Source organism: Scyliorhinus torazame, chromosome 7 (genome assembly GCF_047496885.1).
Source record: "Scyliorhinus torazame isolate Kashiwa2021f chromosome 7, sScyTor2.1, whole genome shotgun sequence".
Classification (NCBI taxonomy): Eukaryota; Metazoa; Chordata; class Chondrichthyes; order Carcharhiniformes; family Scyliorhinidae; genus Scyliorhinus; species Scyliorhinus torazame.
This window is the reverse complement of record NC_092713.1, coordinates 166,244,509-166,271,671: the sequence shown is the minus strand read 5'-3', so window position 1 is coordinate 166,271,671 and position 27,163 is coordinate 166,244,509. Positions and strand designations below refer to the sequence as shown.

The 27,163-nt window shown below is 55.0% G+C and overlaps 1 long non-coding RNA gene across 1 annotated transcript in view; it reads left to right on the top strand.

Annotated features, from left to right (window-relative positions):
- The window catches only part of LOC140426683 (uncharacterized), a 259,612-nt gene that overhangs the window by 1,749 nt on the left and 230,700 nt on the right, over nt 1-27,163 (top strand). The gene's annotated exons all lie outside the window — the stretch shown is intronic.

The following is a 27,163-nucleotide window of genomic DNA, read 5'->3' as shown; positions in this document are numbered from 1 at the left end:
GGCAGAGACACCACGTCAGCACCTTCACTTCCTCTTCTTCTCTCTACCTCCCTCCCTTAGTATCTGTCCCTCAGTCTCTGCTCTCTCTCACTTCCTCTCCACTTTGGCCTACCTATCAGTTTCTCAATCATCTCTCTCTGTCTCTCCCGCTCTACTCCACCCTCTCTGCACCAGTCTCTGCCTCTCTCCATCTCCCTCTCCATGTGTTCTCTTTCCTATCTCTCTCTCTCTTTTTCTCCCTCCTCCTCTTTTTCTCTCTATCTCCCACTCTCCATCGTTCTGTAATTCTCGAACTCTATAACAGGTGTTGCTACTTTGATTGTAACACTTTTGAGGGCTGGTGCAGCAGTTAAATGCTTCCCTCTCTCTCTCTGTCACAGTCTGTTCCTCGCTCTCTCTTCCCCACACTCTCAGAGGTGGATCACAGTTAAATGCTCCCCTCTCTCTCTCTGTCACAGTCTGTTCCTCGCTCTCTCTTTCCCACACTCTCCCAGGTGAATCACAGTTAAATGCTCCCCTCTCTCTCTCTGTCACAGTCTGTTCCTCGCTCTGTCTTTCCCACACTCTCCCAGGTGGATCACAGTTAAATGCTTCCCCCTCTCTCCCTGTCCCAGTCTGCCCCTCACTCGCTCTTTCCCACACTATCCCAGGTGGATCACAGTTAAATGCTCCCCTCTCTCTCACTCTGTCACAGTCTGTTCCTCGCTCTCTCTTTCCCCACACTCTCCCAGGTGGATCACAGTTAAATGCTCCCGTCTCTCTCACTCTGTCACAGTCTGTTCCTCGCTCTCTCTTTCCCCACACTCTCCCAGGTGGATCACAGCTAAATGCTTCTCTGTCTCTCTCTGTCACAGTCTGTTCCTCGCTCTCTCTTTCCCACACTCTCCCAGGCGGATCACAGTTAAATGCTTCCCTCTCTCTCTCTCTGTCACAATCTGCGCCTCGCTCTCTCTTTCCCACACTCTCCCAGGTGGATCACAGTTAAATGCTCCCCTCTCTCTCTCTGTCATTGTCTGTTCCTCGCTCTCTCTTTCCCACACTCTCCCAGGTGGATCACAGTTAAATGCTCCCCTCTCTCTCTCTCTGTCACAGTCTGTTCCTCACTCTCTCTTTCCCACACTCTCCCAGGCGGATCACAGTTAAATGCTTCCCTCTCTCTCTCTCTGTCACAATCTGCGCCTCGCTCTCTATTTCCCACACTCTCCCAGGTGGATCACAGTTAAATGCTCCCCTCTCTCTCACTCTGTCACAGTCTGCGCCTCGCTCTCTCTTTCCCACACTCTCCCAGGTGGATCACAGTTAAATGCTTCCCTCTCTCTCTGTCACAGTCTGTTCCTCGCTCTCTCGTTCCCACACTCTCCCAGGTGGATCACAGTTAAATGCTTCCCTTTGGGTCCCATTTGGGAGGCATTGGTATAGTGGTATTGTCGCATGACTTGTAATCCAGAGAACCAGGGGACCTGCTCTGAGGACCAGGATTCAAATCCCACCATGGCAGATGGTAAAATTTGAATTCAATAATAAAGATCTGAAATTAAACGTCTAATGCTGACCATGAAACCATTGTCATTAAAAATCATTTGGTTCACTAATGTCCATTAGGGAAGGAAATCTGTGTCGTTACCTTGGGTCTGGTTTAAATGTGATTCCAGACCCACAGCAATGTGGTTGACTCTTGAATACCCTCAGGAATGGAAATAAATGCTGACCCAGCCAGCGACATCCACACCTGTTCTAACCTGCCTGCTTACCATTGGCTGGGGACTAATGATAATCCCACAATCCTGTGGGAGTATGAGCTTCCCCAATGAGGGGGGCGGAGAAACCATTAGTAAACTCCAAGTATAAATAAAGCTGGCCAGTTTGGAACCAGCAGGGAGGAGTAAGCAGCAAGGGAAGTTGCTGCTGTTGTGTATATATATGTTATTGTAAATAAATGTTATTACTTTGTATCCTTAAAACTCGTGCTGGATTCTTCGTGGCCCTCACAAAACTGGCGACAAGGGTTAAAGTGAATAGCTGTCTTCACTGCTGAAGCCATCTCCCTGGATTTTTGTTGGATACAGGTTGGAAGTTGTTTTCTGTTATACCATGCCTCTGTACGGACGTTTGGATGTTTTTGATGCTGCGCTGGAAAGCTGGAACCAGTACGCACAACTGATGCGTTACTATTTCCGGGCAAACAATATCACCGAAAACGAGCGCCAGGTGGTCATATTGCTCACCGCCTGCGGCCCGCATACGTTTGGGGTGATTAGGAGCCTTACGTACCCAGCTGCGCCGGAAACCAAAACGTTTGATGAACTTGTGAATATAGTGGGGCAGCATTTTAACCCAACCCCGTCCACGATAGTCCAGCATTAACGGTTTAATACCGCTGCGAGGACCCCTGGAGAATCCCTTGCCGATTTTCTATCCAGGCTATGCAGGATGGCGGAGTACTGTGACTATGGTGAGACCTTGTCAGAAATGTTACGTGACCGTTTGGTTTGCGGTATTAACAATGCGACCACCCAGAGAAAGTTGTTAGCTGAGCCAACATTGACTTTTCAACAAGCCATTCAAATAGTATTGCCGAGAGAGCGCAGAACGAGGAGTGCAGGAGCTACAGGGAATGGAAGTGCACGCCTGGGGGCGCAACCCCTTCCGTCCGAAAACGTCCCCCTGCACGCCTGTGGTACCTTGGGCGAGGCGACGTCCGGACCGACGCCAGTGGCCGTCGGACATTCCTCCCCGAAGGGAGCCTTCTCCAGAACCAATGGATGAGGAGCCATGTCCATGTCAGACTTGTAGGCGCTGACCCCGTCGCGGACGCCGGTCCTGGGGGCGCCAGAGGCGCCGTTGTTCCGACCGAAACTGGGACCAGCCCAGGGGTCGTACCTTCCATGTGGATGAACCTGCGGCAACTACTCCTGAGGACGTGGAGACGGAGGACGACTGCCTGCAGCTGCATTGTGTGGCAGCTCCCCGTGTGGCACCCATTAAGGTGACAGTACAAGTCAATGGTCACCTGCTTGAGATGGAGTTGGACACTGGCGCAGCGGTCTCCGTGATCGCCCAGAGGACATTCGACCGCATCAAGCAGGGTATACAGACCCTTACATTAACCGACTCACAGGCCAGGTTGGCCACCTACACGGGGGAACCACTGGACATTGCAGGAACTACAATGAGCCCTGTTGTTTATGGACGCCAGGAGGGGCGTTTCCCACTTATCGTGGTGTGCGGCCATGGGCCCAGCCTGTTGGGTCGGGACTGGTTGCGCCATTTGTGGTTGCAATGGCAGCACCTCCTCCAAACAGTTTCTGAAGGGTTGACTGAGGTGCTAGGACGATACCCAGATGTATTCCAGCCTGGTTTGGGGAAAATAAAAGGGGCCGTAGCCCGTATCCAAGTCGAACCAGGAGCCACACCGCGCTATTTCCGGGCGCGCCCAGTGCCTTACGCCTTGCTCGAGAAGGTAGAAGGGGAGCTCACTCGTTTGGAGAGTTTGGGTATTATCAGGCCCATCCGTTTTGCTGACTGGGCAGCACTAATTGTACCTGTAATGAAGCCAGATGCCACAGTTCGCTTGTGTGGCGACTATAAACTTACAGTGAATACGGCTTCCCGACTCGACCGATATCCAATGCCTCGCATAGAGGATCTCTACGCGAAGCTTGCAGGTGGACTCTCGTTCACAAAATTAGATATGAGTCACGCCTACCTGCAGTTGGAACTGGACGCTGCCTCCCGACCATATGTAACAATTAATACACACCGGGGCCTGTATGAATATACACGGTTGCCCTTTGGAGTATCCTCTGCCTGCACAATTTTAAAATGTGTTATGGAGGGCATTTTGAGAGGTTTACCACGTGTTGCTGTCTACTTAGATGACGTTTTGATTACAGGGACGTCGGAGCAGGAACATTTGGAAAATCTGGAGGCTGCCCTTAAACGCTTTTCGGAGGCTGGAGCCCGTTTACGTCGCACAAAGTGCGTATTTCAGGCTAAGGAAGTAGTCTACCTAGGTTATCGGGTGGACCGCGAAGGTTTGCACCCCGTCGCAGAGAAGGTGCGTGCGATTCAACAGGCCCCCGCCCCGACTGACACTTCGCATCTTCGTTCTTTTCTCGGTCTCGTAAACTATTACGGGAAGTTCCTCCCCAATCTGGCAACTACGCTGGCCCCTTTGCACCTTCTGCTAAAGAAACCGCTTTCCGGCGGGTAAAGCAACAATTGTCGTCGTCTGGGTTACTAACCCACTATGATCCTGGAAAGCCTTTGCTCGTCGCATGTGATGCATCCCCGTATGGTATTGGGGGCGTCCTGTCCCACAAGATGGAGAACGGGGCCGAGCGACCGATAGCTTTCGCCTCCCGTACATTGACTGCAGCGGAGTGGCAGTGGTTTTTGAGGTGAAACGCTTCCACCAGTATGTGTATGGTCGCCATTTCACTATCGTGACTGATCATAAGCCTCTGCTGGGACTTTTCAGAGAGGATAAGCCAATATCACCCATTGCTTCCACACGGATCCAGCGCTGGGCTTTGTTGCTTGCTGCATACGAGTATTCTCTGGAGCACAAACCAGGAACGCAGATAGCAAATGCCGACGCACTGAGCCGATTGCCTTTATCGATCGGCCCCATGTCGACCCCCACAACAGGTGAGGTGGTTGCAACCCTAAATTTTATGGACACCTTGCTTGTCACGGCATCACAGATCCGTGGGTGGACCCAGACGGAGCCAGTCCTGTCAAAGGTTCCGCACATAGTCCTGTATGGTGTGCAGCATAGACAGCTCCCAGGCGAGTTGCGGGCATTTTCCTCCAAGCTGTCAGAATTCAGCGTGGAAGACGGCATCCTCTTGTGGCGTGTGATTGTCCCGGAAAAAGGCCAGGAGCTGATACTAGCAGACTTGCACAATGGGCATCCAGGTGTTACCAAAATGAAAATGTTGGCCCGGAGTTATGTCTGGTGGCCAGGCCTCGACACCGACATTGAGAAGGTGGACCAAAACTGCTCCATTTGCCAGGAGCATCAGAAGCTTCTGCCGGCCGCGCCCCTACATCACTGGGAATGGCCAGGGCGGCCTTGGGCGCGCTTGCATGCAGATTTTGCAGGCCCTTTTCAAGGATCCATGTTCCTTCTACTAATTGACGCCCAGTCCAAATGGCTAGAGGTGCATAAGATGCAGGGGACAACGTCCTGCGCAACAATTGAAAAAATGCGTTTGTCTTTTCGTACGCATGGCCTCCCCGAGGTGCTGGTCACGGATAACGGCACTCCATTCACGAGTGAGGAGTTTGCGGGGTTCATGAAGATGAACGGCATACGCCATATCCGCACTGCCCCTTACCACCCGGCTTCAAATGGGTTGGCAGAGCGCGCAGTGCAGACATTCAAAAGATGCCCAAAGAAGCAGTCTTCCGGATCAATGGACACGAGACTGGCTCGCTTTTTGTTTACGTATAGGACCACCCCCCAAGCATTGACTGGGGTAGCTCCCGCAGAACTCCTAATGGGCTGGAGACTTCGCACCCGCCTTAGTATGGTTTTCCCGGACATTGGCGCAAAAGTACGCCGCACACAAGAACGGCAGGGACAAGGATTTTCGCGGCATCGGCCGATTCGGCAGTTTGCGCCCGGTGACCCAGTGTTCGTTCGGAATTTTGCTGGTGGTGCCCAGTGGGTTCCTGGCGTAATCTTTCGCCAAACGGGCCCTATATCGTACCAGGTGCAAGCCCAGGGTCGTCTCCAGCGCAAACATGTAGACCATGTTCGGTCCAGAAGACTATCCACTCAAAAGATTCCCCGCCCCCGGAGCTCATTTCTACAGCCGCAGAGACAAGGGAAGGTAGTCCTCACAATCTTCCACTGGTGCCTCACTCGAAGCCTGCGCAGGTCGTTACAGAACCAAATGGAGATAGAGACGCTGACATGACGGAGGCAGCAGACTCTGACTCCGAGATGGAGACACAGGACGCATCAGAGGGGGAATCCTTGGGTCCACGGGCCGTGGATGTACAACCGTTGCGCCGTTCATCACGGAAGCACCGGTCTCCGTCTCGTTACACGCCGCCTGATCCAGCGCCGCGTGCAAATGGTGTCCGGCCTGCGGCAAAACGAGTCCGGTGCCCTCCTTCGCCAGGGTCTTCGGTGGATTCCTTGGACTTTGGGGGGGAGGGATGTTATAACCTGCCTGCATACCATTGGCTGGGGACTAATGACAATCCCACAATCCTGTGGGAGTATGAGCTTCACCAATGAGGGGGCAGAGAAACCATTAGTAAACTCCAAGTATAAATAAAGCTGGCCAGTTTGGAACCAGGAGGAAGGAGTGTGCAGCAAGGGAAGTTGCTGCTGCTGTTATATATCTATATATAAGTTATTGTAAATAAATGTTATTACTTTGTATCCTTAAAACTCGTGCTGGATTCTTCGTAGCCCTCACAAAAACATCCCATGAACAATTTTTTTTAAAATTCCACATTGACTGTGCTGTGGCCTTGCTCAGTCAGACTGACAGCTTTTTGTTAGATTAAGGGCAGTTCTGTGCTCTTGGCCTATTCTCTCTGGGCATTGGTTTGGACACAAACCTCGGGCGCGATTCACCCGGCCCCGCGCCGGGCTGGAGAATCGGCGCAACCACGCCACGCCACCCCGACGCCGGCGCGCGATTCTCCGACGTGCGCAGAATCAGCGCCATTTGCGCTGGCACGTATGTTCCGGCGCCGGCCGTGGGCCAGGCCGCCGATTCTCCGGCCCGGATGGGCCGAGCGGCCACGCAGAAAAAGCAGAGGCCCGCCGGCGCCGTCCACACCTGGTCACTGCCAGCGGGAACTCTGCGCAAAGGGTCAGGAGGGGCGGCCTGTGGGTGGGGGAGGGGGGCTCTGTCCCCAGGGGGGGGGTCTCCGATGGGGTCTGGCCGGCGATCGGGGCCCACCGATCGGCAGGCAAGCCTCTCCCCCCCCCCCCCCCCCCCCCGGTTTACTTTGTTGCGCATCCGGCCCCAGAACCTCCACGCCATGTTGCGTCGGGGTCGGCGCGTTCCGTAAAGCCACCGCGCATGCGCAGGTTGGCGCCGCCCCCAGTGCACGCCAGGAGGTGAGGCTGGAGCGGCGTGAACCACTCCAGCACCGTGCTGCCCCCTGTGGGGGCCAGAATCGCGAGTGCCTGTGCTCGTTTTGCGCGGTCGTGAAATGAGACGGCGTTCACGACGGCGCGGACACTCTGTCGAATCGCGCCCCTCATTTCATGAAGGCTCAGCAGAGAGAGGAGATCCTCACCCCATCAGTGTGAGCTGGAGGGACAGAAACTGAGCCACTAACACATCCTGTCTATTCAGAACACATTCAGGTCCCTTCCCCGCTCCTTCCTCTTCCATGGTCAGACTCTGGGTCCTGGTGTTTAACTGGGATGAGGGGTGGGCAATCACACATTTATAACATAAAGGAACCATCCTCCAAACAACGATGATTCAGAGTACAGGAGGGAGATAGAGAACCTAGTGGAGTGGTGTAATGACCAATCTCTCCCTCAATGTCAGCTAAACTGAGGAGCTGGTCGTTGACTTCAGGAAGCGCAGTATCGTACACACACTTGTCTGCATCAGTGGTGTTGAGGTGGAGATGGTGCCGAGGTGGAGATGGTGCCGAGGTGGAGATGGTGCCGAGGTGGAGATGGTTGACAGTTTCAAATTCCTAGGTGCGCACATCACCAACAATCTGTCCTGGTCCACCCACGTCGACGCTATGACCAAGAAAGAACAACAGCGCCTATACTTCCTCAGGAAACTAAGGAAATTCGGCATGTCCACATTAACCCTTACCAACTTTTATAGATACATCAGCGAAAGCATCCTATCCGGCTGTATCACAGCCTGGTATGGCAACTGCTCGGCCCAAGACCGTTAGAAACTACAGAGTCGTGAGTACCGCCCAGTCCATCACGTGAACCCGCCTCCCATCCATTGACTCTGTCTACACCTACTGCTGCCTTGGAAAGCGGGCAGCATAATCAAAGACCCCTCCCACCCGGCTTATTCACTCTTACCACTTCTATAGAGCAGGAGATACAAAGGTCTGAGAACACGCACGGACAGATTCAAAAACAGCTTCTTCTTGCTGTTACCAGACTCCTGAATGACCCTCTTATGGACTGATCTAATCTCTTCACACATCTTCCCTACTGAGTAGTACTACACTCCTGTATGCTTCACTCGATGCCTGTATTTACATTGTGTATTTATGTATGCCCTATGTTTTTTTCATGTATGGAATGATCTGCCTGGACTGGAGAGAACAATACCTTTCACTGCACCTTGGTACTTGTGACAATAAACCAATCCAAATCCAAAACATGGGCCTCCTTCCCATTGGACCCTCTCACAGGAACCAGTACACATGGGCCTCCTTTCTACTGTATGCTCCAATAGGGACCAGTAAATATAGGCCTCTTTCGAACTGGATCTTCCAATAGGGATCTGTAAACATGGGCCTCCTCCCCACTGAATCCTTCAATAGGGACCAGGAGCTTGTATCCCTGCTTGTTCTACCTCCTAGCTCCATTATTCCGATGTCCTCTCCCAGCTTCATTCATCCACGCTCCACAATCTCCAACTTGTCCCAAATGCAGTGGGTCTGCACCCTGTCTCACAGCAAGTGTCGCACAATTCCTGACATCTCTGGCCTCTTGCCCCTGACCTCACTGACCTCTAATTCCCTCCATAGCCTCACTCCTTCTACCTCTGTGTCCTCACATTCACATTCTCTCCCTCATCCTTCCATCTTCTGACTGGTCTCCGGCCCATCGCTGCTTCCTTCATCCCACCATTGACAACAAAGCCTTCAGACACCTAGGCCCTGCTCTCTGAACTCACACCCTTAAACCCTTCCACTCTCCACGTCACCCAACTCCATCAAACTTTTCACCTAAGCCTTCGCTCAATCTTCATAAAGTCCCCCCACTCCCTCTGTCGTTCTCCTTGCTGCCGCTCTGTGAAACATCTCGGGATGTTTTGTACATTAAGGCACTATATAAATGCAGGTTGTGAGGGGATTTCAGGTGGGGACAGAATTGGACAAAGTGATGATGGCTCCTGCAGTTAAATATCCTGATGACAGGGTCCAGACTTCCACAGAATGGGAAAGAGGGTGTGGTGCGACTTTGGAAATGTATCCATTCCTGGGATGTGGGCGTCGCTGACCAGAGTATCATTCATAGCCCATCCCTAATTGCCTCTCAGAAGGTGGTGGTGAGCTGCCTTCTTGAATTGCTGTAGCTCTGAGGTGTAGGTACACCTACAGTGCTGTTAGGGAGGAAGTCCCAGGAATTTTACCTAGTGATAGTGAACAAACGGCCGATATATTTCCAAGTCAGGATGCTGAGTGTCTTGGAGGGGAACTTCCAGGCGGTGATATTCCCGTGTGGCTGCTGCCCTTGCCCTTCTAGATGGTAGTGGTCGTGATTTTGAGGAGGATGTTGAAAGAACCTTGGTGGGTTGCTGCAGTGCATCAGTGGTGGAGGGAGTGAACACGGAGGGTGGTGGGTGGGGAGCCAATCAAGCGTCTGCTTTGTTCTGGATGGTGTTGAGCTTCTTGAGTGATGTTGGAACTGCTCTCATCCAGGGAAGTGGAGAGTATTCCATTACTGGAGCTGAGTGACCCTGGCCGATACCAAACTGAGCGTCAGAGAGCAGGTTATTGCTGAGTAAGTGCCACATGATCGCGCTGTTAATGACACCTTCCATCACTTTACTAATGATCAAGTGCAGATGGACGGGGCAGCAAATGGCTGAATAGGATTTGTCCTGTTTCTTGTGTACAGGACATACCTGGGCAATTTTCCACATTGCCAGGTAGATGCCAGTGTTGTAGCTGTATGGGAACAGCTGGGCTAGGGGAAAGTTCTGGAGCACAATATTCTTCCCAGAATATTGTCAGGGCCCAGAGCCTCTGCAGTATCCAGTGCCTTCAGCTGTTTCCTGATATCACGTGGAGTCAATCCAATTGGCTGAAGACTGATATCTGGGAACCTCAGGTGACTAAGATGGGTCATCCACTCGGCACTTCTGACTGAAGATTTTTGCAAATGCCTCTGCCTCACCTGTTCTACAGATGTGCTGGGCTCCTCCAACATTGAAGATGGGGATATTTGTGGTGCCTCCTCCTCCAGTGAGTTGCTTATTGTCCACCACTATTCACCAGTGGATGTGGCAGGACTGCAGAACTTAGATATAATACATTGGTTCATACCTTTGCTCTATCTGTGACCCACTGCTTATGCTGTTTGACATGAAAGTAGTTCTGTAGCTTCACTAGGTTGACATCTCATTTTTTGGTATGCATGGCATAGCTCCTCGCATGCCCCCTGCACTCTTCATTGAACCAGATGTTGATCCCCTGGATTTGGGGAATGGGATATGAGGTTACAAATTGTGTTTGAGTACAATCCTCCTGCTGCTGATAGTCCACAGTACCTCATGGATGTCTGGTTGTAGTTGCTATATCTTTTAGAAATCTATCCCAGTCAGCACAGTGGGTAGTGCCATACAACACGATGAAGGGTATCCTCAATGTGAAGATGGGATTTTGTCTCCAGCAGGACTGTGTGGTAGTCACTTCCACCCATACAGTCATGGACAGATACATCATGGAAGGCAGGTTGGTGAGGATAAGGTCAAGTATGATTTTCCCTGTTGTTGGTTCCCTCACCACCTGAAGCCTCAATCTAGCAGTTATGCCCTTTAGGACCTGGACAGCTTGGTCAGGAATGATGCTACCCATACAATGATGGACATTGAAATCCCCTACCCAGAATACAATTTGCACCATTTCTACCCTCAACGCTTCATTCAAGTGGTGTTTAACGTGGAGAAGTATTCATTCATCAGCTGAGTGGGGACTGTAAATGGTAACCAGCAGGAGGCTTCCTTGTCCATGTTTGGCCTGGTGCCATCAGACTACATGGAGTCTGGATTCAATGTTGAGGATTCCCAGGGTGACTCCCTCCTGACTGTATACCACCTCTGCTGGGTCTGTCTAGCTGGTGGGACAGGGCATACCCAAGCCTGGTGCTGGTGGTATCTGGGACATTGTCTGTAAGGTACGATTCTGTGGGTGTGACTATGTCAGGCTGTTGCTGACTAGTCTGTGGGACAGCTCTCCCAATTTTGCCACACGCCTTCAGATGTCAGTGAGGAGGACTTTGCAGGGTAAACAGGGTTGGGTTTGCCGTTGTTGTTTCCGGGGTCTAGGTCGATCCCGGGTGATCTGTTCGGTTTCATTCCATTTAGGATTTTCAGTGGTTTGATACAACTGAGTGGCCATTTCAGAGTCAACGCTGTGGATCTGGAGTCACATGTAGGCCAGACCCGGTAAAGACGGCAGATTTCCTTCCCTAAAGGGCATTAGTTGACCAGATGTGTTTTTACGACAATCGACAATGGTTTCATGGTCATCATTACCGAGACGAGCTTTTAATTCCAGATTTATTCATTGAATTTAAATTCCACCAGCTGCCATGGTGGGATTTGAACCTGTGACCAGAGCGTTAGCCTGGGCCTCTGGATTACTAGTCCGTGACATTACCACTACACCACGGCCTCCCCCACATTGTGCTGTGGGGCTCCATGGAACTATATCCCAGCATGAAGTGTCCCTCAGGAGGGGAGAGGGAATGTTCGGAGCCCTGAGCTCTATTTCCCAGCTCAGGCATTTTGTCTTCCAATGAATTAATGAGATGCCAATTTGGAGCCAGGTTAGGGACAGTCTCGTGCTGTGGACCCAGGTCGACAAGACGCAATTGGAGATATCCCTGAAAAGGAAAGATTTGCTGGGTTATGGGGTTAGAGAGGGGGAGTGGGACTAATTGGGTAAGTCCCAGCACGATGGACAGAATGGCCTCCTTCTGTGCTGGAAGATTCGAGGTAGTGGACACGGTTCACAGTTTCCTCCCGTGTCAGTAACAAACATCCAGCTGCTCTGAGCCCTTCTTTCACTTCCTCTGTTGGTTATGTTTCAATCTTCCGATCTGACAGTCTTTGCAGTTATTTTTTACACTGGGGGTTTCTGCTGTGGTCTGAATCTCTAACAATAACTGTCCAATCAGTGACAAGAACAGCAGCTAAGAGCAGTCAGGACTGAGGAGCCAGGCTCACTGGGAAACACATTGGGAAGATCAAAGCCATCGACTTCAGCTCCCGATACAAACTCCATCCCTCTCCCTGAGCATCTGTCTGCTGCTCAACCAGACTCTTTACAACATTGGCCTCATCTTTGACCCCGATCTGAACCCCCCCCCCCCAAATCCTCCACATCACAAAGATCAGCCACTTCCCCTGAGAATTGGAATGTGCTGATTACACAGGAGAGGTTTCACAAACAGGGAGGAGCCGAGTGAAAGAGTTGGGGAAAGTAGAGATAGATGAGGGAAGGGACAGATAGGTGAGTGACACAGTTCACTGTCCAGGAGTTTGAGATGATGGTTTTTAAGAGGAAAAAGTAGTGAAGAGCTGGTGAAGGGTGTGTAGAAGCAGGGAGAGCTCTCCTTCAATTCTGTCATTCCTTAAACGTGGAATTGCAGCTTGAAGCCTTGAATTCAAACGATCAACAGCATTAGGAATCTAAAAACGACATAGTAGAAACCTGGAATGCAAACCGAGATTTCACTAAACATTCAGCAGCCTCTGGGGAATGAAAGCTTTGGGTTATTGTTCAAACTGCAGTCAATAACCATGTGAATCTGTGGAGAATGCAGGACTATGGGTGTTATATTTTTGTTGTTGACACAAAGAGAAAAGAAGTAGAGATGCTGCACTCTTAGTTTCTAATCATACAATGCACGGTTTATTTTGAGATGTTGCTCTGACAGGGCAAGATGATGAACTCTGAAAACGCTTCGCTGACATCCCTACAGATCACGTGATGCTCTCCCAGCAGGCAGCATTCCTCAGTTACAAAGCACCCCTCCCCCTTTACTCCTTTCATGCAAAGGACTTTTCATTTAAACATTTCAACAGAAGACATGACTAAATATTAATGACATTACGCCATTATGTTGTCTATCCATATGCACATTAGTAAGACTGTCTCTTTGGAGGCTTTCTGTCTTTTTTAGGTAATATTCGATATTCAGGAATCTGTCTTTTCGAAATCTCGGAAGTGTCTTCCTGTTCACTTGTTGTTGGTAATTCTTGACAAATGAACTCAGTGGCCGGGATTCTCCCCTACCCTGCGGGGCGGGGGGTCCCGGCGGGATGGAGTGGTGGGAACCACTCCGGCGTCGGGCCGCCCCAAAGCTGCGTATTTCTCCGCACCTTTAGGGGCCAAGCCCTCACCTTGAGGGGCTAGGCCCGCGCCGGAGTTGTTTGCGCTCCACCGGCTGGCGGGAAAGGCCTTTGGTCCCCAGCAGCTGGCGCGGAAATGACTTTGCCGGGCGGTGCATGCGCGGGAGCGTCAGCGGCCGCTCACGGCATCCCCGCGCATGCGCAGTGGAGGGGGTCTCTTCCGCCTCCGCCATAGTGGAGACCATGGCGAAGGCGGAAGGAAAAGAGTGCCTTCACGGCACAGGCCCACCCGCCGATCGGTGGGCCCCGATCGCGGGCCAGGCCACTGTGGGGGCACCCCCCGGGGCCAGATCGCCCCACGCCCCCCCCAGGACCCCGGAGCCCGCCCGCGCCGCCTTGTCCCGCCGGTAAGAGAGGTGGTTTGATTCTCGCCGGCGGGACAGGCATTCCAGCAGCGGGACTTCGGCCCATCGCGGGCCGGAGAATCGCCGGGGGGGCCCGCCGACCGGCGCGGCGCGATTCCCACCCCTGCCGAATATCCGGTGCCGGAGAATTCGGCAACCGGCGGGGGCGGGATTCACGCCAGCCCCCGGCGATTCTCCGACCCGGCGGGGGTCGCAGAATCCCGCCCCATATCTCTGTCCGAAATGGTTTATCCTGAATCCTCAGCTTGTGACCCCTGGTTCTGGACACACCTACTATCAGGAACTTCTTCCCTGCATTTCCTGTCTAGTCCTGTTAGAATTTTATAAGTCTCTATGAGATCCCCCCTCATTCTTCTGAACTCAAGCGAGAACAATCCTAACTAGTCAATCTCTCCTCATATATCAGTCCCTCTCCTCAAATATCAGACCTTTCTTTGCTAGTTTGATGGCTGGTGTTGTAAGGATCCTTTTGTAAATCCTTGTCTATCCGTTGTTTTCCTTTGTAATTTCTGATCGTTTTTGGCTTTTATAATTTTTCCTCCTGGACAATCACTGGGGCCTATGCCTTTAAGATGTGCTTCCCGATTAATAAAAAAAAGAACATCCGCCAGCAGGCTGTGCTGTTGCTCTGACTTCAGTGATGCCATCACTTGATGGACTTGGCTGTCAGCCAATGGATTACTTTATATTCCCGGGTCTCAATGGATGCTCAATGCTGATTGGTGCTGATCATTCCGGAATGTTCCTTACTTTCTGAGACTGTGGGCTGGATTCTCTGATTTTGAGACTAAGTGCTGACGTGGAAACAGTGGTGTTTTGCGACAGGAAAAACGGCGCAACAGCTGTACCGATTCAGCTACCTCAAATGGGCTAGCACCATATCCATGTGAAACACAACCAATTCCATGCAAAATGGTGCTGGATTTGCCGGATCCGTGATTGCCGCACATGAAGCTCACAAGCCGCAGCCACACTTAAACGATCCATCCCCACACACACACCTTCCCAGCCAACAAGATGGCTGAAAGGAGAGCAACGCCATGGCTCAGGGACGCTGAGCTGGACACCCTCATGGGCGCCGTGCAGGAAAGAAGGATGACCCTGTACCCCGGCCTGGGAGGAAGGCCGGCAGGCGCCGCCGTTCGCCATGCCTGGGCACAGGCAGCAGAGGCATGCAGTGCAGGAAGAAATTCCATGTCCTCCTCAGGGCAGCAAGGGTGAGTCGGCAGCAGTGTGCCCCTGCACTAACCCCGTTTCCTGCACATACCCGTACCCGGGCCCTCCCCCCAGGGGACAGCCGAATCCTTACCTTGCCCCATATGCCACCCGCCATGGCCGGGTGTCCTGGCCACTGAGGCCACCATCTACCCAACCCCTGAGCTGCATGTGTCAGAACGTCGAATGGTTTTTATGTTTGTGTTCCTCCCCGACACTCCACCGCAAGGAGAAGGCCACCCACAACCGCCGGGAGCGGGAGAAGACCGGAGGGGAACCACCAGAACTGCGGCCCATCGCCATGCCTGAGCAGAGAGCACTGGACGTGGTCGGCGGCCCGGAGGAAAGGGAGGTCGTCGAGGCGGAGTTCGGTGGCAGGCGAGCAAGTGAGACCCTGCTTAGTTGCGGATCCCCATGACAAATATATGCCCCAAATGTACACTGACTTTCCGTCGCAGCTGTCTCCAACACCCTCCACCATCCCAGAGACTGCCACCTCAGTTGGGCACATTAGTGAAGAGGCTCCTGGGACACTCTCTGGTGCGCACCACACATCGCATCCGATACAGCAGGTGGAGGTAGGAGCAGCCGAGGGGCCGGATGGTTGGAGGGCAGGCCAGCCCAAGGAACCAGCTGCCGTCCTCACGGGTCCAGGGCTCCTGGAACATCCAGTCCCAGCCACAGTGCAGGTGCAGTCAGAGACCCAGGGACTACAAGAGGAGATGATGGTGGGCATCCAGCACCTGCAGGCATAGGTGGAGGAATCCTGCCACCTGCGGGAGCAGGGTGTGGTGCTGGTCATGCATGCCATCCAGACCGACACCACACAGGTGGCGGCCGCAGTGGAGGCATTGGGGCAATGGTTTCAGCTATGGATCAGCGTGTCCAAGGCCTGGGCATTCTGTGCAGGTGGGGGCCGAGGCCCAGGACACAGGGCTCTCCTCACATTGAGTACTTTGCAACAGTGTTCACCAAAGAGAAGGACCTGGTGGATGATGAGTCTGGGGGAGGAAGTGTGTAGATAGTCTGGTTCACATTGAGTATAAAAGGAGGATATTTTGGGCGCCGTGAATAACATTAAGGTAGATGAGTCCCCAGGGCCTGATGGGATCTATGCCAGAATACCTAGGGAGGCAAGGGAGTAAATTGACAGAAATCTTTGGATCCTCACTGGCTGCAGGTGATGTCCCGGAGGACTGGAGAATAGCCAATGTTGTTCCTGTGTTTAAGAAGGGTAGCAAGGATAATCCAGGGAACTACAGGCCGGTGAGCCTTCCTTCAGTGGTAGGGAAATTACTTGAGACGATTCTTTGAGATAGGATTTATTCCCATTTGGAAGCAAGTGGACGTATTAGCGAGAGGCAACATGGTTTTGTGAAGGGGAAGTCATGTCTCACTGTCGTGATTAGGTTTTTCGAGGTAGTGACTGATGCGACCATCAATTCACTCGAAGACACGTGGAGAAGTAAACCGTGGTTTTAATCAGCTTAGAACTGTGCCTGCCTGCGACCGGTACAATACTGAAGGCGGCCCCGCAGGTCAGCTGCTCTTATACTTCCTCTAAAGGCGTGGAGCCATGGGCGGAGCCCGTACATGCCCCAACATATCCCCCTGTGGGTGAAGTCACACAATGGCCCATAGGTGGAGCCCACAGGTTAATAACATAACATAACATAATACAGTGCACTGGTGAATTATCAGTAATTACACATTCACCACATTCACCCCCTGTTTTAAAAATGAAGTCGGCGGGGGTGACGGGCTCATAGATTCAGTCGGTCCGGTGCCCGGATCGTACGTTGTGACCGCCGAAGCACTGGTGGTGCAGCCGCTTCGGGTGGCTGTGGAAGTGGGTCCGGAGCAGGCACAGGCGTGGACTCCGGGAGCGGCTCTTCTGGAGCTTCATTCCTGTGGACCGGTGCGGCGGGTGGGAGGGAGCGCGGGAACCATATAGGGGTGGGGGCGCTGAACATGGGAGGTTGGACGGGACATAGTGTGGGGGGTGCAGTAGTGGTAGTGGTGGTGGAGCCTGCGGGCGCCAGGTCCCGGAGGGAGACGGTATCTTGCCGGCCATCGGGGTGTTCGACGTACGCATAGTGTGGGTTGGAGTGCAGGAGCTGGACCCTCTCTAACAGGGGGTCGATCTTATGGCTCCGAACGTGTTTTCGGAGGAGGACTGGACCCGGTGTCATCAGCCAGGGCGGAAGCGAGGCCCCTGAGGTAGCTCCCCTAGGGAAAACAAACAAGCGGTCATGAGGGGTCTGGTTTGTGGCCGTGAAAAGGAGGGACCTAATAGCGTAGAGCACATCGGGGAGGACCACCTGCCAGTGAGAAACTGGGAGATTCCTGGACTGTAGGGTCAGTAGGACGGTCTTCCAGACCGTCGCGTTCTCCCTCTCCACCTGCCCGTTTCCCCTGGGATTATAACTGGTAGTCCTGCTCGAGGCGATGCCCTTACTGAGCAGGTACTGACGCAGTTCGTCGCTCATGAACGACGAGCCCCTGTCGCTGTGGACATAACTGGGTAAACCAAACAGGGTGAAGACACTATGCAGGGCTTTAATGATAGTGGGGGTGGTCATATCGGGGCAAGGGATGGCAAACGGGAAGCGGGAGAACTCATCTATTATGTTAAGTACATGTTGTGGTTATTGGAGGGGAGGGGCCCTTTGAAATCGATACGTTCAAAGGGCACGGATGCCTTTACCAGGTGGGCCTTATCCGGTCGATAGAAGTGTGTTTTACACTCCGCTCAGATTTGGCAGTCTCTCGTTATAGCTCTGACCCCCTCGGTGGAGTAGGGCAGGTTGCGGGCCTTGATGTAATGGGCGAGCTGGGTGACCCCCGGGTGACAGAGGTCATCGTGGATAGCCCGTAGTCGGTCATCTTGCACGCTGGCGCATGTGCCACGGGACAGGGCATCTGGGGGTTCGTTGAGCTTCCCAGGACGATATACTATATACTATATTGTAGTTATAGGTGGAGAGTTCGATTCTCCACCTCAAGGTCTAATCATTCTTGATCTTGCCCCACTGCGTATTGTCAAACATGAAGGCAACCGACCGTTGGTCGGTGACGAGGGTAAACCTCCTACCAGCGAGGTAGTGCCTCCAGTGCCGCACAGCTTCCACGATGGCTTGGGCTTCTTTTTCGACCGAGGAGTGTCGAATTTCAGAGGTGGTGAGGGTGCGTGAAAAGAACGCTACCGGTCTGCCTGCTTGGTTGAGGGTGGCGGCGAGAGCGTCCTCTGAGGCATCGCTCTCCACCTGGAAAGGGATGGACTCGTCCACCGCGCGCATTGCGGCTTTGGCGATGTCCACCTTGATGCAGTTGAAGGCCTGGCGGGCCTCGGCTGCCAATGGAAAGAGGGTGGCCTTAAATAGTGGGCGGGCTTTGTCCGCATACTGGGGGACCCACTGGCCGTAATAGGAGAAAAATCCAAGACACCTCTTCAGGGCCTTGGGACAGTGAGGGAGAGGGAGTTGTAGGAGGGGGCGCATACGGTCAGGGTCGGGCCCTAGGACCCCATTTTCCACGACGGAGCCGAGGATGGCTAGCCTGGTTGTGCGGAAAACGCATTTCTCCTTGTTGTAGGTGAGGTTGAGTTTTTGGGTGGTTTGGAGAAATCGGTGGAGGTTGGCGTCATGGTCCTGCTGATCATCTCTGCAGATGGTGACATTGTCCAAGGACGGAAACGTGGCCTGCAGCCCGTACTGGTCCACCATTCGGTCCATCGCTCGTTGGAACGATGGACCGGATTTTGCCTCACAAATTTCATTGAATTCTTTGAGGAGGTTACTAGGTGTGTAGGTGAAGGTAGAGCAGTTGATGTCGTATACATGGATTTTAGTAAGGCGTTCGATAAGGTTCCCCATGGTCGGCTCATGAAGAAAGTAAGGAGGTGTGGGATAGAGGGAAATTTGGCCAATTGGATTAGTAACTGGCTATCACATAGAAGACAGAGGGTGGTGGTAGATGGAAAATTTTCAGACTGGAGACCAGTTACCAGAGTGTACCACAGGGATCAGTGCTGGGTTCTCTGCTATTTGTGATTTTTATCAATGACTTGGAGGAGGGGGCTGAAGGGTGGGTCAGTAAATTTGCTGATGACACCAAGATTGGTGGAGTAGCGGATGAGGTGGAGTGCTGTTGTAGGCTGCAAAGAGATATTGATAGGATGCAGAGCTGGGCCTAACAATGGCAGATGGAGTTTAACCCTGATAAGTGCGAGGTGATTCATTTTGGGAGGAAAAATTTGAATGCGGATTACAGGGTCAACGGCAGGGTTCCGAGGAATGTGGAGGAACAGAGAGATCTTGGGGTTCATGTCCACAGATCTCTGAAGGTTGCCACACAAGTTGATAGAGCCGTGAAGAAGGCTTATAGTGTGTTCGCGTTTATTAACAGGGGGCTTGAGTTTAAGAGCCGCGGGGGTTATGCTGCAACTATACATGACCCTGGTGAGACCACGGGCGTCATTCTCCGACCACCCAGCGGGTCGGAGAATGGCCGTTGGCCGCCGTGAATCCCGCCCCCGCCGGTTGCCGAAGTCTCCGAAGGGAGAAAAGTCGGCGGGGCGTTAATGTCGCCGCTGCCGTCGGAGAATGTCACGGGTCTGCACAAGGCAGCCGATTTTCGGCCTGCCGATATTCTCCCTTCCGGATGGGCCGAAGTCCCGTCGACGTGATGACCGTTCACGTCGACGTGAATCAAACCTCCTTTTCATCGGCGTGACCCGGTGCTCCAGGCTCACGCCGACCAGCGTGGAGGTGAGTGACGGCCTGGGGGAGTTGGCTCTGGGCAGGCGATGGCGTGGCCGCAGTCTGAATGTGTGAGGAGAGGTGTGTCTCGGGTTGTGTGTGTGTGTGTGTGGCGGGGGGAGGGTGGTTAGAGTGGGCTGGGCTCCGGGGGAGTGCCGGGAGGGGGGTCCGTGCCGTGGAGGGGGATGCGAGGGCAAGTGAGTTGGTCCACCTGGCCAGCTGCCAGCCTCCAACAGTTGGATACATGCAGTCCATGCCACCTGGCTGGGGGGAGGAGGGGATATGGGCAATGATGACATGTCGTCGTTCCCCTCCCTCCCACCAGGCCGTCATGTTTTCCGATCATCCAGCGATGTTGGCCGCCGTGGCAGCAGCCGCTAATGTCTATGTTGCCCTGGATGAGAAGGAGGAGGAGGAGGAGCGTGCAAGAGAGGCGGCGCAGGCTGCCGCAGAGGGACAGGCGGCAGCCGCCCAGGCTGGAGGGACACCTGACCGACAGGACGAGGAGGGGGAGGAGGACGTCGCGGCCCCACGGCAACGGAGGCACCCGAGGGCGCCCCGTGTGTACCGGCCCCGGCAGTCATACCAGGACCTCACGGACCGGGAATGCAGGAGGAGACTCCGGATGAGGCGGGAAACCGTGGCACACATCTGCCACCTGTTGGCACACCTGTCACCGCATGGCACTGGCGGTGGACACCCTCTCCCCCTGTCCGTTAAGGTTACGGTGGCCCTGAACTTTTATGCAACGGGGTCATTCCAGGCACCGAGTGGGGACCTGTCCGGCATATCGCAGACATCGGTGCATCCGGGCAGTGACAGATTCCCTATATGCCATGGCACACCACTACATCCGCTTCCCTGTGGACCGGGCCAGCCAAGATGCCCGGGCCATGGGCTTCTCTGCCGTGGCCGGGTTCCCCATGGTCCAGGGCGCCATTGATGGGATGCATGTCGCCGTGCGGCCACCTGCAGATAACAGGGCCGTGTTCACCAATAGGAAGGGGACCTATTCGATGAACATACAGGTGGTCTGCGACCACCGCATGATGATCCTGCACGTCTGCGCCCGTTACCCAGGCAGTGTACACGACTCATACGTGTTGTCGCGGTCATCCATCCCCGGCATGTACGAGGGACGCCATCCCCGGCTGAGGGGCTGGTTGCTGGGCGACAGGGGCTACCCATTGCGATCATGGCTGATGACGCCTATACGGAGGCCACGCAATGAGGCGGAGAACCGCTACAATGATGCCCATGTAGCGACAAGGGGAGTGATAGAGAGGTGCTTTGGCGTGCTGAAGACGCGTTTCAGGTGCCTGGACCTCTCTGGGGTCGCCCTCCAGTACCGGTCAGATAGGGTCGGCCGCATCATTGTGGTGTGCTGCGTCCTGCACAACATAGCCCAGCAGAGGGGCGATGTGCCGCAGGCAGAGGAGGGCGGACTGGAAGAGCAGCAGGAAGAGGCGCAGTCCTCCCCAGATGAGGGGGATGGGGGTAATGGTCAGGGCAGACGGGGTAGACACAGGCGGGTGGCTGTCCACCGTTACCGGCTGGCCCAGCGGGCACGGGACAGACTGATAGCCGCCCGCTTCACTGACTAGATGGGCGTGGGAATCGGGTAGTATGGCCACAGACCGCACACCATGGCAACAGCCGACCACCCACACCCCCCACCCATCCACCCACCCAGCACCCTCACCCCCCTCCCCAACCCCACCCACCCCACCCGCATGCACACCACCCCCCCCATTGCCGATCCACCTGCGGCACAACGGGCCGGGCTCACACAGTTGCGGGTGGATGCGTGTCTATTGCAGGCCATGGAGGATGATGACAACCCGCCCTGCGGTGATCTCCTGGCTCCACATCGTTGGACTATGTCTGACCCATGGCCACAGTACCACCATCCACCCGGACCATCCCTGCATGCAGCTGTGACACTGCAGCGCACGGTCCCGTCCTCTGCCCGGGGGATGTTGATGGCGGCCCAGGGGGAAGGGTGCAGACTCACCTGGGGCTGAGGTAAGACCACCCCTCACACACACACTTGCGCTCAACATACATGACACCCCCGCACGCTTTGGACAGAGCACAAAGGCAGCTTCTGTAGGTGTAACATTGACTTTAATAACCAAACGAGTTCATGCACGTGCCCTAGCCCCTAAAACTCATCTGTGCCCTGCACCCGTGCCAACTTACTCAGTGTCTAATTGTTTGGCCTTACGGGCCCTTTGACTACGTCTACGTGGTTCCCCAGACGGTACAGCAGAACTGGCGGTGGACTCCTGTGATTCCTGCCCTCTGACACTGGATCCCTTTCGCGGCCGTTTCCAGGGGCGTCCTGGCCTAGATGGGCCAGGCTGCGGCCCGGGCGACTGGGATGGCGAGCTGCCAGCCTGTCCTGCCCGTTGCCCACCCGATGCACCTGGGGCAGAAGGGGGGGAGTCCGAGGTGTCGCGGTGTTCCCGGACCTCCCCTACAGGGGGAGCCGGGACGGACCACACCACCTCCTCCTCCCTCGGGGTGCCTGATGGCCCCCAGGCCTCTACATGGGTGGGGGATGCGAACGGACTGGCCATCCGACGCCCCCCCGGCATCTGGCGCTGCCAGTCCTGGAGGCCCGTGCTGGTATCGACAGGGGTCTGCAGGTTTGCAGCCATGGAGCCCAGGGGGGTTGGCAAACCCTGTCTGTGACAGTGCGACGCCGGCTCGCACATGGCCACTGGCACCGATGCCCTCAGCGATGGCCTGCTGAGACTGGGCCATGGCCTGCTGAGACTGGGCCATGGCCTGCAGAGACTGGGCTATGGCGTTGAGCACCTCTGCCATCTGGCGCTGGCACTGGCTCATGGCCTCCTGTGAGAGGGCAGCCATGTCCTGGGCCACAGACGCCGCCTGCACGGAAGGCCCCAGGCCTCGCAAACCGTTCCCCATGTCTGACACCGTCGCACCCATTGCCTCCACCGCGGACGCCACCCGTGCGGTGTCGGCCTGGGTGGCACGCATGACTGGCACCACTCCCAGCTCCTGGACGCGGGTGGACTCCTCCACCTGCGACTGCAGCCGCCGCAAGCCGGCCGTCACCCTCTTCGCTCGTCTCCGGGTCGGTGGTTGCATCGGATCTATGTGTGGGTGTGGTAACTCCAGGAACCCGGGATCCATCTGGGTGGCAGATGTTCGCTTGGGCTGGGCTGCCCTCCGACCGCCCGGCCCCTCTGCTGCTCCTACCTCCACCTGCTGTACCGGGACGGCTGTGTTCTGCGCACCAGTGAGTGTAGCAGACACCTCATCACTAAAGTGCCCAACCGAGGTGAGTGTTTCTGCGATGGTGGAGGGTGTTGGTGACAGCAGTGGCGTTGTGTCGTGCTCTTCGTCCCACTCTGAGTCCATGGCACTTTGGGGTGGGGGTTCGTCTCCACCCATCCACTCTGAGTTACTGTCCGGTATTTCGTCTTCCTGGGTAGTGGTGTCCTGGGTAGTGGTGTCCTGGCTCGGATGTGACGGGGGCCTGTGGCTGCCCCCCTCGTCGCTGGGTGGTCGCTCCCGCACGTGACGGGGGTGTCGTCTCCCTGTTGATCCAGGTCTCTCCGTCTCCCGTGGTGTGCGAGGGGCATCCTGCGGGCGTCGCATGCTGGAGGGTCCGGGTCTCTCTGTCTCCCGTGGCCTCCGAGGGGCATCCTGTGGGCGTCGCATGCTGGAGGGTCCGGGTCTCTCTGTCTCCCGTGGCCTCCGAGGGGCATCCTGCGGGCGTCGCGTGCTGGAGGGTCCGGGTCTCTCTGTCTCCCGTGGCCTCCGAGGGGCATCCTGTGGGCGTTGCAAGCTGGAGGGTCCGGGTCTCTCTGACTCCCGTGGCCTCCGAGGGGCATCCTGCGGGCGTCACATGCTGGAGGGTCCGGGTCTCTCTCTCTCCCGTGGCCTCCGAGGGGCATCCTGCGGGCGGTCTGCATCTGCGGGGATGGGTGCCTGGACTTTTGGTCCTGCGATACACAATGAAGCATGCATGGTTAGGCACGCAGGCAGTGATCAGGTGATATGGGGGAGGGGGACATAGGGTAGGGGGGATATGGGGACGGGCTGTCGGTGGCTCACTTGCTAGTACGCCCCGACCTCTGCATTAGCAACCTCCCGGTCCTCAGGTCCGCCAGCCAGTTCCAGGGCCCTTTCCTCGTGTTCGGTCAGTGGCCTCTCATCAGCGGGCCCTCCTCCAGTCCTCACATGCTCCCTATTGTTGTGTGCGCGCTTCTCCTGTGGGGGGGGGGGGGGGGGGGGCAGGGGTAAAAGGCAGCACTGTTAGGCAGGTATATGAATGCATGCCATCGGTTGCGCGTGCATTGCAGAGGTTAAGGTTAGGGCTGGATTCACTTGGGGATATGGGGGATATGGGGGAGGGGGGATATGGGGGAGGGGGGAATATGGGGGAGGGGGGAATATGGGGGAGGGGGGAATATGGGGAGGGGGGAATATGGGGGAGGGGGATATGGGGGATATGGGGAGGGGGATATGGGGAGGGGGGATATGGGGGAGGGGGGATATGGGGGATATGGGGAGGGGGATATGGGGAGGGGGGATATGGGGGCGGGGGGATATGGGGATATGGGGAGGGGGATATGGGGGTGGGGGGATATGGGGGAGGGGGATATGGGGGATATGGGGAGGGGGATATGGGGGAGGAGGATATGGGGAGGGGGGATATGGGGGATATGGGGGAGGGGGGAAATGGGTGATATGGGGAGGGGGGATATGGGGAGGGGGATATGGGGGAGGGGGGTTATGGGGGAGGGGGGATGTGGGGGATATGGGGAGGGGGGATATGGGGAGGGGGATATGGGGGAGGGGGGTTATGGGGAGATGGGGATATGGGGGAGAGGGGATATGGGGGAGGGGGGATGTGGGGGATATGGGGAGGGGGGATATGGGGAGGGGGATATGGGGGATATGGGGGAGGGGGGATATGGGGAGGGGGATATGGGGGAGGGGGGAAATTGGGGATATGGGGGAAGGGGGGATATGGGGGAGGGGGATATGGGGGGGTTATGGGGGAGGTGGGGATATGGGGGAGGGGGGATATGGGGGATGTGGGGGATATGGGGGAGGGGGATATGGGGGATATGGGGGTGGGGGGATATGGGGGAGGGGGGATATGGGGAGGGGGGATATGGGGAGGGGGAATATGGGGGAGGGGGAATATGGGGGAGGGGGGATATGGGGGAGGGGGGATATGGGGGAGGGGGAATATGGGGGAGGGGGGATATGGGGGAGGGGGGATATGGGGGAGGGGGGATATGGGGAGGGGGATTATGGGGGATATGGGGAGGGGGAATATGGGAGAGGGGGAATATGGGAGAGGGGGGATATGGGGGAGGGGTATAAGGGGGAGGGGGATATGGGGGAGGGGGATATGGGGGACATGGGGAGGGGGGATTTGAGGGAGGGGGGTTATGGGGGAAGGGGGATATGGGGGAGGGGGGATATGGGGGAGGGGGGATAGGGGGGAAGGGGGATAGGGGGGATATGGGGGAGGGGGGATTGGGGGAGGGGGGATATGGGGGAGGGGGGATATGGGGGAGGGAGGATATGGGGGAGGGGGGATATGGGGAGGCTCACCCTGCCTGCTCTGACGGGGTCGTTCACCTTCTTGTGGCACTGGGTGCCTGTCCGTGGTGTTAGGGCCGGAGCGGTGACGGCCTCTGCCACTTCCCTCCACAGACGCCGGCTGTGGCGTGGGGCAACTCTGCGGCCGTGCCCGGGATACAGAGCGTCCCTCCTCTGCTCCACTGCGTCCAGGAGCGCCTCCACATCCCGTGACTCGAACCTCGGGGCTGAGCGGCGGCCAGCCATCCAGTCGGGTGTTCTGGTCGGATGTTCCGGTCGGGTGGGGGGGAGCAGCGCGGCCTTATGAGCCGTCACGCCGTGCGGCACGTATGACGCTGCACGGCGTGAACCACGTGCGGAAGCGCGGATCCCGTTACGTCGCTGCTAGCCCATTTCGGGCCGGAGACTTTCGACCCATTTTTCCGACGTGATGCAAGTCGGATTTGCGCCGTTTTTTGCGCCGATCGGCGGACTTTCCGCCAATCGGCGGACTTTCCGCCGATAACGGAGAATTTCGCCCCACATTTGGAGTATTGTGTGCAGTTCTGGTCACCTCATTAAAGAAGGATGTGGAAGCATTGGAAAGCTTGCAAAGGAGATTTACCAGGATGCTGCCTGGTTTGCAGGATAGGTCTCATGAGGAAAGGTTGAGGGAGCTAGGGCTTTTCTCTTTGGAGCGGAGGAGGATGAGAGGCGACTTATTAGAGGTTTATAAGATAATGAGGAGGATAGATAGAGTGGACATTCAGAGACGATTTCCTCGGGTGGATGTAGCTGTTACAAGGGGGCATAACTATAAGATTCAGGGTGAGAGAAAGAGGAGGGATGTCCGAGGTAGGTTCTTTATTCAGAGAGTGGTTCGGGTGTGGAATGGACTGCCTGCTGTGATAGTGGAGTCGGACACTTTAGGAACTTTCAAGCGGTTATTGGATACGCACATGGAGCACACCAGAATGACAGGGAGTGGGATAGCTTGACCTTGGTTTCGGACAATGCTCAGCACAACATCGAGGGCTGAAGGGCCTGTTCTGTGCTGTACTGTTCTATGTTCTATGTCTGGGAAGCATTGAGGATGAGAGGGACCTTGGTGTGTATGTACACTGGTCCCTTAAGATAGCAGGGCAGGTGGATACAAGTCGTTAAGAAGGAATATAATATACTTGCCTCTTAGCTGAGGCATAGAGTTTAAGAGCAGGGAAGTTATGCTGGAACTGTATAAAATGTTGGTTAGGCCACAGCTAGATTATTGTGTGCAGTTCTGGAATCCACATTATAGGAAGGATGTGATAGCACTGGAAAGGGTGCAGAGGAGATTTACCAGGATGTTGCCTGGGCTGGAGAGTTTTATCTGTGAAGAGAGATTGGGTAGACTGGGGATGTTTTCCTTGGAGCAGATGAGTTGAGAGGGGACATGATTGAGATGTATAAAATTCTGAGGGGCATAGATAGAGTAGACAGGAATAAACCTTTCCCCTTGGTGGATGGATCAATGACCAGTGGGCATAGATATAATGTAAGGGGCAGGAGGTTGAGAGGGGATGTGGAGAAAAGCTTTTTCATCCAGAGGGCTGTGGGAGTCTGGATCTCGCTGCCAGGATGCAGAGACCCTGATAACATTTAAGAAGTATTTAGATGTGCCTTTTTGATGCCAAGACATACAATGCTATGTCTGTTCCCAAAATATAAAGATAAACCTGAAACCTTGAAGTTTGGTAGCAATCCAATTTTAAGCAGAGTTAAAGCTCAACAACAAAATTATTAGAATCTGGGATCATTTTAAAATGAAAACGCACCAGATCCAATCGAGAGAAGTTAATCTGGGAAGTTAATGTGCTTTCAATCTGGAGAGTTCATTTATTTTTCAGCTTGGGGAGATGATGTCTTTGCTGGGTGGAGC